This window comes from Panthera tigris, chromosome A3 (genome assembly GCF_018350195.1).
Source record: "Panthera tigris isolate Pti1 chromosome A3, P.tigris_Pti1_mat1.1, whole genome shotgun sequence".
Lineage (NCBI taxonomy): Eukaryota > Metazoa > Chordata > Mammalia > Carnivora > Felidae > Panthera > Panthera tigris.
Window position 1 is genome coordinate 106,044,783 of NC_056662.1, and position 15,437 is coordinate 106,060,219.

Below are 15,437 nucleotides of genomic sequence, written 5' to 3' on the forward strand. Positions count from 1 at the left end.
CTCAGTTGATCCTGTCTGAATTTCTGAGTAAGAAAGCTGTCTACAGTAACAGGAGGAAAGTGCTTTCTCAAGGACAGTATTGAGAAAGGAATAATCTTCCCTGCTAGCTAATGACTCAGCAAGATTAAAATGACAGGTTTCTGTAGACCCCTCTCTGTTAACACAGCAGGTACTGGTCCTTTTGTTTTTCTTCTTGACAATTGTTTAAACCTTCATTAATAGGTGCTTGGCGTGTGTGTTGACTTTTTTTGAAAAAATCAAGTTGTAAACTTTGATTACAAATTAAAAATGATGTTCTTAAAAATCTCAACTTGACCAAATGTGAAACAATTTAAAAACCTTAAAAAAAAAATTTTTTTTTTACATTTATTTATTTTTGAGACACAGAGAGAGACAGAGCACAAGGCGGGGAGGGGCAGAGAGAGAAGGAGACACAGAAACAGAAGCAGGCTCCAGTCTCTGAGCTGACAGCACAGAGCCCGACACGGGGCTCCAACTCACAAGCCGTGAGATCATGACCTGAGCCGAAGTCGGACTCTTAACCGACTGAGCCACCCAGGTGCCCCTAGAAACCTTGAAAAGGCCTATTGAGAAAAACCAGGCTTAAAGAAGCAAAACAAGACAAAAACAAACAAACAAACAAACATGTTTGTCATTACCAAAAAGGGGCGTCTTTAGGTAAAAATTATAAAAGCCCCTTGCTACATAGATAATGCAGATAATCCTGTTTATCTGGTCCATGAGCAAAAGGCAAGCACTTAAGATCTTCTGCTCCAATCTTTTGTTCATTTCTTCTTGCTGGAATTTCATATTAATTTCTTCATGTTGGGTGACTAAATCAGACGATGGTAGAGTTGGTAAGCTGGCATTTACTCAGCCCCACCCTGCTCAGCCTGGGAGCTGATTGATGAATTCTCAGCTGGTCTCTTCGACAGCTTGTGCCTTAGGGTTTTCCCGGCATCTGTGTAGGGGATTGAAGTAGCCACAGTACCTATGTTGAGGTGGCTGCTTGACATTGGGTCTCATCTCCTTGATTTTCCATATCTTCTGCATTGATTCTCCCTAGCCTGTGGTTGGCTCCGAGAATCCCTCCGGAACTGTGCTCTGTACCCCCAATATACTCTCTCACTGGCCTACCTTGTTCTCCTGCACTCTGGTTGTCCGCTCCCTCCATTACCTCTCCCTGTGCTGGAGGGTCGGAAGGCTGTGGCTGACTCCCAGTGGGTCTCTGCAAGCAGGTAGGTGGGAACGGTGGCCTGCCGGAGGGCGGCGCTGTGGGGCCTGGCCTTCTGGAACATGGTCTGATCCCTCCTTCTTTGCCCTACTCTCACTATTTGGGTAATTTTGCTGGGAATTGCATGGAGGACCCCTGTCACGTCGAGGGCATCTCTCAAGGTCACGGTCGGCTGCATATTTACTGCTTTGCCCTGGAGCTCCGCCAGGGCCTGCCACATTTGCTGCCTCCACACCCTTTTCTCCTTCAACATCAAACTCCACCATCCCTGGTCACCTACCCTGCCACGATCCTTCCAGGGTTATTCTTCTTTATGACAGTGTGATGTACAATTACATCTTCCTTGGTGTCATTCCTGTTGATGAAACCATATCCGTTTCTTACACTGAACCACTTTTGTGTTCTTAAAACCTTCCTTGTGTTGACTTCTTTGTTCCCTGGGGACAAGCACTACCGATGTGAGGCCACCGGGCTGTAGCTCCCTACGCTCCTGCCTGTCGAGGTGTGGGCCTTGATGTCCGCAGCGCTGAGGGTGCGGGAGGTGGGCAGCTGCTGGTCTTGACCTTGCCACTCTCCTGGCAGGGCGGGGACAGGGGCAGGCTGCTGGTTGTGGCACCTCCTGCGTGGGTGTGACGGTGGGGCCCGGAATCCGCTACAGGTTGAACTCCTTATTGTTCCTTTTTCACAACTTCAGAAACACATGTCTCTAGGTCATCTGCCAGTGAACCACTCACCCAACGTAGAGATTCTCAAGCTCTACTGTTATTAGATCTACAGCAAAGGGTTAAACGGGTCCAACTTTGGCTCAGGTCATGACCTCCAGGTTTGTGAGTTCAGCCCACATCAGGCTCTGCGCTGACAGCTCAGAGCCTCGTGTTACAGCAAATACTCGGCTCCCTGGAAGGGACAGGCAACATGCAATCAGGCAATCTGAAAAGACTGTTTATTTCGCACTGGTGCCTGTCCAGCGGAGTCATCTCCAAAGGCTGAGCACCTAGCTTAGGTTTTACTGGCCTTTTATACAAATGTGTTTCCTGCTTGGGCGGGGCTAGTACAGTCAAGCTTCTGGTTCCTGGCTGCAGGCTTATACAAGCGACAAGACTTCAGAAGCCAAAAGCTTGCAAGGGGGAGTATCTGGCCTCTGACATCAGGCTGCCCCTCTTGATCTGCTTTTTACCACCTTTCTTTCCCCTGGAACCTGCTTCAGATTCTGTGTCTCCTTCTCACTGTCCCTCCCCCGCTCACACTTTGTCTCTCCCAAAAATAAATAAACATTTAAGGAAATTTTTAGTGGGGCCTGGGTGGCTCAGTTGGTTGGGTGCCTGACTTCAGCTCAGGTCATGATCTCATGGATTTGTGGATTTGAGCCCTATGTAGGGCTCTGTGCTGACAGCTCGGAGCCTGGAGCCTGCTTCAGATTCTGTGTCTCCCTCTCTGTCTACCTTTTCCCCACTCATACTCTATCTCTCTCTCTCAAAAATAAACATTAAATAAACAATAATTTTAAAATGTTTAAGGATATACAGCAGAGATAAAATCACAGAGATTCAAACTCTACAGCAAAGAGAAAGGAACGAACTGATAATGCCCACAAGATAGATGAAACTCAAAGTCGTTATTCTTAGTGAAGGAAATCAGACACAAAATAGTACATATCCAATAAAAACTCTGAAATGCAAACCGATGCGTAGTGATAGAATATCACAGTAGCTAGCTAGCACATGGACTGCAGAGGGACAGAAACACACTTCTGTAGTTGATAGAAACAGCATTTGTATCTTGTCATGGTGGGTTCTCAGCATATACATCTCTCAAAACTGATGGACGTGTGCTCCTCGAATGGAGGAGTCGTATATACATTTTATCACACTAAAGTTATTTAAAAATCATAGACATTCAAGATTCCAGCAAGGTTAGGCTAGAGTGTGGTAAACCCGAGAGGCACCAAAATGTGTTCTTTCGGGGCGCCTGGGTGGCGCAGTCGGTTGAGCGTCCGACTTCAGCCAGGTCACGATCTCGCGGTCCGTGAGTTCGAGCCCCGCGTCAGGCTCTGGGCTGATGGCTCGGAGCCTGGAGCCTGTTTCCGATTCTGTGTCTCCCTCTCTCTCTGCCCCTCCCCCGTTCATGCTCTGTCTCTCTCTGTCCCAAAAAAAAAAAAAAAAAAAAAAAAAAAGTTGAAAAAAAAAAAAAATGTGTTCTTTCTACAATAGAAATCTTCCACAAAGATTTCTACAATAATTTTTTAATTCTGTGTTCTCCATCACAAAACTTAAAAAGACAAACGTCACAGGTGACAGCTTCTTTACTCTGAACTGATAGGTGTTATTCAAATAGGTGTTCATTTGTGTGTATACTGGCATACCTCATTTTATTGTTCTTTGCTTCATTGCACTTCCCAGATCCTGCATTTTTTACAAATTGAAGGTTTGTGGCAACCCTGCCTAGAGCAAGTCTGTTGGTGCCATTTTTTCCAACAGCATTTGCTTACTTCCTGTCTCCGTGTTTGGTAATTCTCATAGTATTTCGAACTTTTTAAGTATTATTATATTTGTTATGGTGATCTGTGATCAGTGACTATGACTCACTGAAAGCTCAGATGATGGTTATTAGTATTTTATAGCAATAAAGTATTTTTTAATTAAGATATGTACAATGGTTTTTTTTTACATAATGCTGTTGCACACTTAACAGACTATAGTATAGTGTGCATATAACTTCTGTATGCCCTGGAAAACCAAAAATCCCTTTGACTTGCTTTATTTCAACATTTGCTTTATTGCAGTGGTCTGGAACTAAATCCACAATATCTCTGAGGTATGCCAATGATTCTTTGGTGCTACATAGCAGTGCCATGGTATTCTAATCATTGCTATGATCAGAAAAGAAGTGGTATAGATTTTCTATATGAATTATTCCTTCCCATTAAGTGAATATTAATTTGTGCTGATCAAGCAAAGATTTGCAGAGCTCAGAAAAGGGAAACATGTATCATTAAATCTCTGCAAAGTGGGTATGTTGTTAACATCTCAACTCAAAAGTGCTTGCCATGTTTAAATAGTGAGAGGAAAAAAATCCCTTCTAATGCTTTAATTTTACTTGTATTATACTTTTTTTTAAATAGATGTATAAGATGTATAAGAACTTTGTCGTGTATACGTTATTTATACCCATACAGGTTAAATGTTATTATAAGAATAGCTCAAAGTCATTTTTCTTTAAAAGGAATTTTAAAATTATTCAAATTTGAGAAATGGCTAACAAGATCACTTTGAAAATGTTGCTAATTTTGTTGTAACTTTGTATCTGGTAATCTACATCTATCAAAAGTAGTATGTCATTAAAATTCAATATGGAAGCATTATTTGTTTGAAGTCATAATATTCGCTCTGGTTGTTCATTGTATATATACAATATTTTAGTGATGTTATCAATTAAACAAGGGTTATTAGCTCGCCTTGATAAGTGACTATGATTTTATTCAGGCACTATGAAAACTCATTTCTGTTTATAAATTGCAATTATCAAATGTGTTAGAACATAAGCAGTTCACACTTGGGATCACTGATATGTATGGCATGATTTTTAATGAACTGGCTGCATCAAAATACATTTTTTGAAAGCTGCATTTTTAAAAGATATTTCTGATAATTTCTCTGTTGGATATGTTAAAAACAAACATGTTTTCCTTAGCAACCAGGATACGTAATGAGAAAACTGGAGACAGAAAATTCTGTGAGTCCATTTGTTCCAGCTAATGCTAAACCAGTATAAAGGCATTTCCTGATGATTTTTTTTCATGTTCTCCATTTCAATAAACCTGAAAATCATAGCTCAAGCCTCCAGTGGAAGCAAGGAAGCCAGCTGGCATTTGATCAACCTTGAGAAGCAGGAAAAACAACAACAAAACAAGAATACCAATTAGAGAAAGCCAAAAATTGTAATGGAAAAAAAATTCATAACAATTAGAATCTCTCCCTGCCCTCGCTTCCCTTTTGTTCCTATCCAGCAACCGACTGGACAGTGGGCCTTGGACATTGGAATAGCTCTGTTTCATAGTCAACACAAAGATAGCATTCCTTTGTTTTTAAGAGAAGGTTTTCCAAAATGAATCCATACATTGATGGGTTTAGGGAAGAGTAGATTATTTTTATGAGAAAGCTAATCAAAGCTATGAGGACTTAAACTGGAAATATTCAATGATACCTTTAATCTGGCCAGTTATTTTTACACATTGAAATCCACCTAATAATTAATTTTTAGCAATTTTGCAGAAAGAGGACAGGGACAAAGGGCTCACATGTCACATATCACTTGAGCTTCATTCTGTGACTTAACTGCTTTAATAGTGTGCAAGACAACACTATTCAAGATGAGGCAGGTAAGTGATTCAGTAGATCAGACTCACGTCTCATATCCACTGGCCTGTGCGTTGAGTTCTGCAAGTTACTTCCCCTTTACAAATCCATTTTATAGCTTTAAATGAAGTGAATAGACTAGCTCTGACATTTTCAATCAAAGCTTCCATGAATATACCTTCCATGAGTATACCTCAGAGGCACCTAGGGATCAGAATAGAGAGTGACCGAGCAAATGTCCGTCCACCTGTCCCTCACCCCCATCCTTACCCCTGTTCAACAGAAAACACCACAATTATGTATTTATAGAATGCACTTGGATGGACTTTTTTTTTTTTTAAGAGAAAAGGGACCTACAAATACATTTCTAAGTGCTTACAACTATTAGAATAAATTATCTCTATGGTGCCTTCTAAGATCTGGAATTAAACCTAGCAATGGAAAGTGACATTTAGAACTTGTTAATGCTGTAAATGATGACACCAGAATGTCACTAAAAGATAGGCATGTTTAATATAACAAGTTCCCCCACTTAAAACCAGGTTGTGAGGCATATATTTGTTCATAAGTTGGCTGTTTGGGAGATGGAAAGCGTTTTTCCATTGAAACAGTTTTTAAGGTGAAGTGGGGAAAAAAAGAAAAAAAAACACTAATTTAACTGCCAAAGTAAAAATGGTCCATTTTCAATAAAGAAGAGTGGGAGCGATGTTCTCACAAAAGCAGCAATTAAAATTCAGGTAGGAAAACAGTAGCATAGGTGGACTTTTAAACCTCTTTGTTTGTAATATTTGAAGACAAATGACTTTAGAGTTATTTAATCTATTTCACTATGTTCTTTGATTTTGAAAGTTACCCAGAGACATGAGTTGAGAGATAGCTCTTTTCTGGTGTTGGCATGGTGACAGGGAAATAAAACAATTAAAAAATTTAAAAAGCCAATGATCATTGAACTTTATTCAGAATGAGAGATTTGTTCAACTCCATACCCCTCAAACATTAAAAATGAGTGTTAAAAGTGGGGGCGGGGGACGGGAATTAGCAACAATAGCTTTTACTGTGTAAGTATCCCTACCTTAGTTCACATATATTGATTTCTAATCAGAAGAATTCAGGTTCTTCTGAGTTCTGCCAATAACTCAGGTAGTGGTTCTATTAAGACTGCTAGAATGCTCATATGCTTTGAAAATCTTCCCCAAGGCAAGAAAGTTTGTTTAAAAGATTAATAAATGAAGGGGCGCCTGGGTGGCTCAGTCGGTTGGGCAGCCGGCTCTTGATTTCAGCTCCAGTCATGATCTCATGGTTTGTGGGCTCAAGCCCCACATTGGGCTCTGGACTAATGGTGCCGAGCCTACTTGGGACTCTCTCTCTCTTCTGTCTCGGTGCCCACTCTCTCTCTCTCTCAAAATAAATAAATAAACTTAAAATAAAATAAATTTTAAAAAAAGATTAATAAGTGAAGATCTATGAAAAGCAAACATAAGCAATCTGTCTATGCAATCTAGTCAATAGAAATACCAATAATCTACTTATTTTCCATAGTATTAATTCCACTTAATTAAAAATATCATATTTGGAAATGTTTCCAGTACCCTGTAGGAAAGTCTGTTTCATTTATGCTGGAGTATTTTCAGGCTACGTAGTGAAATGGGAGAAGATGATTTAGAATCCATAGCTTATGAATACATTGCTCAACATTCTGAATAAATGGGACAAACTTCAAAAGGTATTATAGTAATTTCTATAAAATTCTACACTGGTGAACATAGAATTTTATAATTCTTGGTCGTTTATATATTTTGGAAGCATCAGTGCCCTCTTGACCTTCCAGCAGTGGAATAATTGGGCATCCCACAAAAATTCTAGTTTCCATGAGCCTGATTGTGGGAAATAGAAATCCCATATTATTATATCCCACGATTATACTTATCATGAAGAGAATTCAATGGTCATTCATTCTTAAAGCTAATACACCTTGGGCACTTTCCATATATTCCGACACCCTGCAATAATGAAGGAAAATTGCTAATAATTCACCTATAACTACTGTACTGAGGTTCATCTTTATTGTTTCATCATTAAAATAAGAATTCTTCCATATTTTTATTTTTTAAGCACCATGACAGGACCTCTTTCTTTGCCCAGTCACAAGTACACAAAATTCCTCTCCTGACTTTGATGATAGGCATGCATTAGTGCATTCTCTCACACAACACACACACACACACACACACACACACACACACACACACAATTATCTTTCCAATTCCCCACTTCCCTTATTATAGCACAAATCTCCCTGCGCAAGAAATTTGAAGGTTGAGTATATTCCTACAAGGTTTTAAACATTAGAAGGAATGTGCTTCTTAGGTAATTATTTTTAGGAAGATAGTATGTACTTTTCCAGGCAGAGGTTTCATTTAAATATGAGCATGAGTGATACATCACACATAGTAGTTCTGTGACATTTGGGGGAGAAAGGTATCACCGAAAACACACACATGCATCATGTGGCATTAGGAAAATTACGGCTTCATTAGATTTCTGTTTAATTCCAGGAATCACTATTGTTTCTTGGAAACATACATTTCAGAAAGAGAAAAATGTATTTCCCTTTTCTGAGAAAGCAAAACCCAGGGGCCAAGTATGACTTTTCTTTATGAAATATTTGCATGGTCTTCCAACAACGTCAACATATTGGTGGATGTTGTTTTTCTTCTATATTTTCTTTCTCCTACTATGGGAGATAAAAATGACTGGATGGGAGAGAAAGATGTTCTCTAGATTATAGAGTTCTTTGGCAACATTTTGAATTTCTTTGCTATCCTGACTCATTAATCTGCATCCCACACGATTGAAGAGTTACATATGCCTAACCAAAAATTTTATTTACTATAAAATAAACATTTAAATACAATATTCTACAAATTTTACTTCTGTAACAAAAATGTTTCTATTAATTTCTTGCCAAATGTTATTACGTAAGATATACTATGCAATGTTTCTTAATTTGAAATCAGGATTTTTTCCCAATCATGAAAAAAGACAGTGGTTTTTAGAAACTCAAAGGTAACAGTTTTTGCATCCTATCATAATTAATCTTGTGTGTAAATAAAGGGCTTTATAAGATTTTGCTTCTAAACCCTGTTTCTGAAGTCTTAACCCAGAATCTTCATAAAATTTATTACAAGTACACTAATTTAGAATTCTAGTTAAATGCAAATTAATATATACCTCTTTAAAAAAAGTTATTTAAATTGAGTTAAAAAATAGTTAAAGGTGGCTTAAATTAAAAGTGGAATAAAAATTAGATACAATAGTTGGGATATAAGAGAGGCACCATAAATAAGATTTAAAATGTTTTAGGTGGGGGCACCTGAGTGGCTCAGTCGGTGAAGCATCTGACCCTTGATCTCACATGGGATGGAACCTTGTATCAGCAGGGAGCCCACTTGGGATTCTTTTTCTGCCCTCCCCCTCCTCCTATTCTCTCTCTCTCTCTCTCTCTCTCTCTGTCTCTCTCAAATAAATAAATAAATAAATAAATAAATAAATAAATAAATATTAAAAAAAATAAAATGTCTTAGGTGGTAGGTTAGCTGAGTTGTTAGAATAGCTTAAAAAAACAAAAGAAAAACATGCAATTAATGCAGATTTATATTTAATTGCCTGTGTTAATAATATTGCCTTTTAAATGATTTAAGTATAATGTGGTAAACTGCAGTTCTAGGAGCTTCTACGTGTATATATGCACTCAGGTAACCAGCGGCCAGATTAAGATACATGATGTTTCAGAAGTGCTCATCATGCCCCTTTTCAGTGAATACCCTGCACACTCAGGGTAACCAGCATTCTCTGTAACCTATCATAATAGGTTAATTTTGCCACTTCGTGGAATTCGTATAGAAAAAAAAATCATACACTGTGTATTCTGTGTGACCATCTCCTTTTTCTCATCTATACGTCTGTGATATTTATCTATACCGTTGAGTGTAACAGTAGTTCATTTCTTATTTCTAAGTAGTGTGCCACAGAATTTACACCACAAATTATTTGTACGCACGTGCTACTAGTAAGGAGCAGGCCAAGCCTCTGTGCTCAGTACACAGTTTATTCAAACATTGCCCATCATAGTCTCTTTCGCCACCTCTCGTCTCCGAAGGGGAAGGACCAGCGATGGAACCCAAAGCGGAAGATCCCCATCTTTTATGCAGTAGGATATGTTATTTATTTTTGTTGCTGTTCTCTGCATTTCCATTATCATGGAGAAATAAACCTCTAAACTCAGAATTTAAAACCCAAAGAGAGCCACTCCCTTCCATTCTTAAGAGAATGGCAGGACTCAATGACTGATAATTTTATGAATCTTCCCTGAAGGCTGTAGGCAGAGTGTAGGAAGAGGACAGGGATTTGATGTTAACAGAAATAGTCATTCTTCAGGTGGACAGGACACATGTGCTTGAAAGCAGGCAGGCGGTAATGTATTGATGGAGGTGATGTGAGAAGGATGTTAGTATCATTTGAGCGGATGCATGCAAGGACTCAACAATTTTAGGTTCGAAAGTTCCTTTGGCTCAATAGATCTTTACATATCACTTGATCTAAAAACATGCCCTCAGCTTTCTCAAACTTTCAAATCATTTTTCCAGTTTTTCAGATAACTTCCCCAGCTATAAATACGTGAGGTAAATTGCATGTAATTAAATTATCATGATTTAGGGGCGTCTGGGTGGCTCAGTTGCTTAAGTGTCACTTCGGCTCAGGTCATGATCTCGCGGTTCATGAGTTCGAGCCCCATGTGGGGCTCTGTGCTGACAGGTCAGAGCCTGGAGCCTGCTTCGGATTCTGTGTCTCCCTCTCTCTCTGCCCCTCCCCCACTCATGCTCTCTCTCCGTCTCTCAAAAAATAAATAAATGTTAAAAAAAGAAAATTAAAAAAAGTTATCATGATTTATTTCCTGTTACCTTAGCATCTCTAGCCCTCACCTTTTTTAGGAACCTGGATGACAGCCCTTTTATTCTGAAGTATGGTTTGTATCTCAACAAATAAAATTAGATATTATATAGGACCAAGGTTATTCTTGAAGTAGTTCCTGTTTTTTTCCTGCAACAATTAAATGTGTTTTAATTATAAACATGTTTCATAAAGTTTAAAAACTGATAGAAAACATATTAAACTTTATTTTATTTTTTTCTTAAAATTTTTGTGTGTGTGCTTTTATATTTCTAAAATGTGGAAAAAATTTTTCGGTGCAACATATTGATTTTTAAGTAAACAACAGGCATTTGCAATTATATGTTTCACGCTTCATATTTTTCTTATTAATTAAATTATTTATTTACTCTTATTTCACTTGCACCACAGCCCAACATTCAAACTGTACTCTTAACTTATTTTTAGTTCTAGCGAATTATTGACATTTGTAGATAAATCCATTGTTCACAGAATAAATCAATGTCACATTTTATGTACTATTGAAATTAATAAGGCATCTAATTTATATATAATTCTTGAAGTTTTAGAAGTATTATTTTTCACCACCTGTGATATAAAATACATTAAAATACTTGATATGGTCAGCAATTCATAAGTATTTATTTTTTCTACATCATTATTTCTTCCAGTCATGCACCATTCAATAAAGGAAAAAATGTTCATTTTTAAGAAAATCTCATAAAACCCATGGTGTTCAGTTTTGCATAAATAATTCAACATCATGTGTTGCAATATTTTTGTCTTATTTTGCTTTGTTTTGTTTTATTGAAATATAGCTGACATACAATGTTATATTCGTTTCAGGTGCACACCATAGTGTTTTGACAATTCCATATATTATGATGTAGTCACCATGATATGTGTGGCAGTGTTTATTATAAAGAATCATCACTTTGCCATTGGAAGAATGACAGTAAGCTCATTATACCAAGGTGGGTCAGTTTTATGATTCTTCTTAAAATGCTTGTTTCTATATCATAGAGAAAATTGGTTGCTTTAAAGACCAATTTCTGAAGGTAATCCATTTTAAAAGGTAAAAGTAAACCTTAGACTACTCTAAAATGCTCACTTTTATGCAAACAGTTATTATGGATTAATGTATTGTTAGACATGATGATCTTTCAGTAAGTATTTCAAATTTATGATGTTCTGGAATTACCAACTAAAAATTTGAAAAGGAAAAGTCAGTAACTGGAGGTCAAATGATGATACCACGTTCAGTAAGGTTTTGTCCAAACTAACCTGATTTTCTGTGGTGACAGAATTAGCAAATTGCATGTTGTGGATAGAATAAGCCCTTAATTTTATTTAGACATTATTAAAATCTTTCATAGTGTATTTTCTAAAACAATGGGAAAATATTTATTGATAGCAATATACTCCACTGATAAACTCCCAAAGAGTGTGGCTCTTAATGGATTCATAGCAGTGTCTTTTATGGACTGATACAGAGCTGTCAACAGTTTTATCAACAACTTGGAAGATGAGAGAGAAGACATGGTTATCAAATTTATAAATGACTAGAAACCAGAAAGGTTAATTAATGTAAGAAGTAAGATGCAAGAAAGTGTCTATGACTATGAACAGCCAAGTCAACATGATGAATTTTAAATGTAGAATATGCATTTCACATTAAAAGATATATTAAAATAGCAGGAGAAATCAACTTGAAAATGATTATATATAGTTTTGGGTGTGTAAGTGTGTGTGTCTGTGTGTGTGTGTGTCCATGTGTATGTTGGTAAGAGAGTTAGTAGTTTTATTTACAAATAAAACTAATGTTAACTAAGAATATCAAATGACACTTAGAGGTGACTGGAAGCTTGAGTTACATTAATAGAAAAATAGCAATTTGACAAGAGAAATACCGACTCTTCTGTGCTCTCTCTGGTTGTACTGCAGCATTATACACAAGTTTGGGAACCACATTTTAAGATCAACAATGACAAACTGAATAACTTGTCCATCAGTGATTCCTTATCTTTGGGAGATCACAGATAATATTTCATTAGGAATCTAAAAGAAATTATAGATATCTCCCCAGAAAAAAAAATATGCATACACAGAATTTTATATATAATTTCGGAAGGTTTACAGTATTCCTTGAAACCCATTTATGAATTTCCTAGGTGTTCATGGACTTTTAAGAATCTCTGATCTAAGACCAAGTGGTGAGGCATTAAGGATTGTGAATTCCCTAAAATATGAAAACACTGAAAGGAATTGAAGGTGTTTTGTTTGGTCTGAAGAACACAAAAGGGTAGGAACAAATTAGCTGCCATCAAACATTTTAAGAATTTTCATGTTCAGGAGTTATTACATTTATTTTATGTATCTCCAATGAGAAGGATAGAAACACCAGAGAGACATATTTTGTGTAAGTAGAAATAGAATGAATGGGAGGCATTTAATTCAATTTAACATTCAATCAGTGCTTTCCACATGGTATGCTAGACTAGGAGGGCGAATGTAAATATCAAATGAATAAAACATAGTCTTTCCTTGGGATGTTTGGAGAAGAAAGTTCTAGCTCAAAAAACAAAGTCCCTTTAAAGAGGAATTTAAAAAATATGCCAGCCCTTTTATGACTATATAGTATAGATTTATCAACCTGGAGTAGATTTTTATTGCTAGGAAAATAATGAGTTGAATGATTACACTTAGTAATGCAAATGGATAGTATTTTAATAGGGCTCATTGCCCTGTGAAAAAGAACAGGACTTTTGAGGCTACCCACAGCTCTTATTCTGAAATTTCCCTGGTATACAGAGGTGATAGCTGGATCGTAGGTAAAAATATATGCGGGGCCAAGGAGAGTCTTGAGAAAAAGGAATACAGATTTCTTCCTCTTTTAGGATCCACCTTATTAGAGCTTCTGTCATAGATTGAGATGTTCCAGATGGATATTTCCTTGCAGGAAAAGAACTTCAAACTAAAATTTATCCTGAAAGGCAACCGCAGGCCCTATAAGTTCTTCAATGGGAGCTCATTCTAGCAGAGTATGCTCTCTGGGCTTGGAAGCCCTACCTGACCCAACCACATGGACAGAGAAGTTCCATTTTAAGTGAAATGTTTGATCATGTCAATGTAATCCAGAAGAATTGCAATCTTCAGAGTACAGAGTACTGTGCCATTCTTCTGTCCTCTTTACTGGTACCTGGGCTAGCAAAGTCATCTGTGAGGCACAAGAATACAAATGCGTTGGACAGGGTTGCTTCAGTTTTCAACAGTGACAATTTTTGTGTTGCAGCAAAAAACAAACAAACAAACAAACAAACATGGCATCCGGAAAGTGGTCACAGTAGCTCTCCAACCCTTGTCCTTCCTGGTGAATGGATAAAATACTACTCATTTAATGTGAATAAATTCGGGGTACCTGGGTGGCTCAGTTGGTTAAGTGTCCGACTTCAGCTCAGGTCACGATCTCACAGTTCGTGAGTTCAAGCCATGCATACAGCTTGGAGCCTGGAGCCTGCTTCACATTCAGTGTTTCCCTCTCTCTCTGCCCCTCCCCCACTCACACTCTATCTTTTGAAAATAAATAAGCATTAAAAAAATTTAAGTGAATCAATTCTGAGGAACGTTAAAAACTGTGGGCTAAGGGTATAGAAAATCAGGAGGGAGATGCTGGTCTTCCTGGAATTATGAATTGCATTTATTAATAAAATGGAAAGAAAAGAACATTTGCTCAATAGGTCATTGAATCTTGAAGGGAATACACCTGGATTTGTAGGTTTGAATTTTCCTTTCCAGTCTTGTCTATTATAAGTTAGAGTAGTGATGGGAACTGAAAAGAAGAAGGTAATGCCCTAGTTTATTTCCTCAAATTAAAGTTCAAAAATTATGGTGGAAGGAATATCTCCTCCTCAAAGTCTAAAAATTGTGCTAGAAGGAAACAAGATCAATTGACCAGTGTAATGTACTGTTCACTGCAAAGGGTCTATTCATCTTGAATAGTATTTCTGTGATCAACACATCGAATATGAAAACTCTAACTCTGGATAGTACTAGAATAGTGATGCTTCAGTGGATGGACTTATTATCAAATTGACTATACTTTACCCAATGCTAATTAAATATAAATCTGTAGGTTTAGTGCCTAGTCATCAATACATGTATTTTTAATTAATAGAAATTTAGATGACTTTAATGTGCAGCCAGGATTGAGAACCCTTAGCATGGAGAAGTGGTTCTCAGAGCGAGGTATAGCAGCATTTGTATCACCTGGGAACGTGTTGGAAATGCAGATTCTCTGGTCCAATTTTGACCTCCTAAATCGGAGACTGACAGATGGAGCCCAGTATTCCCTGTTTTAATGTGCCCTCCAGATGATTCTAATACACACTCAAATTTGTGAATAATGTCATAAAGCCTTATGAAAAGTCGCAGTTTTTCTAATTAAATAATACAAAATGAATTTGTTCATTAGCCAGTTACAACCAAGATGTTATGTTGGAGGTAAGAATAGTATCTGTTTCTTTTGTATACACCCACCATCGAGATAAATGTAAAACATGCACTGAGTTCTCAATAGTATGTGCTGATGAACTTGCCCTTGTGTATTTAAAGGTGATTTGTATGCCTAAAATGATAGAATACCAGTCATGTTCATCCATACAAAGTCCCTTGCCACTTAATGTGTTTTGTTTTCTTCTGTAGTAGAGGTGAATAGGGATAGATAAATCCCTCGCCATTCACTTCCTCAGCAAATATCCATTGAGTGTGTGTTAGGGGCCGAGTATTATTCTAGATTGTGAGAATGCCCAGTGAGCAAAATAGACAAAGCTCTTTGCCCTGGAAAAGATAACCTTCTGATGGAGGAGTCAGAAAATAAGCAAAAAACATTAAAGTATAAA

General features: G+C 37.4%; 1 pseudogene; it reads right to left on the reverse strand.

Moving 5' to 3' along the window:
• Positions 1–869: 869 nt before the first annotated feature.
• LOC102972568 lies at positions 870–9,789 on the reverse strand (annotated as a pseudogene).
• Positions 9,790–15,437: the final 5,648 nt, after the last annotated feature.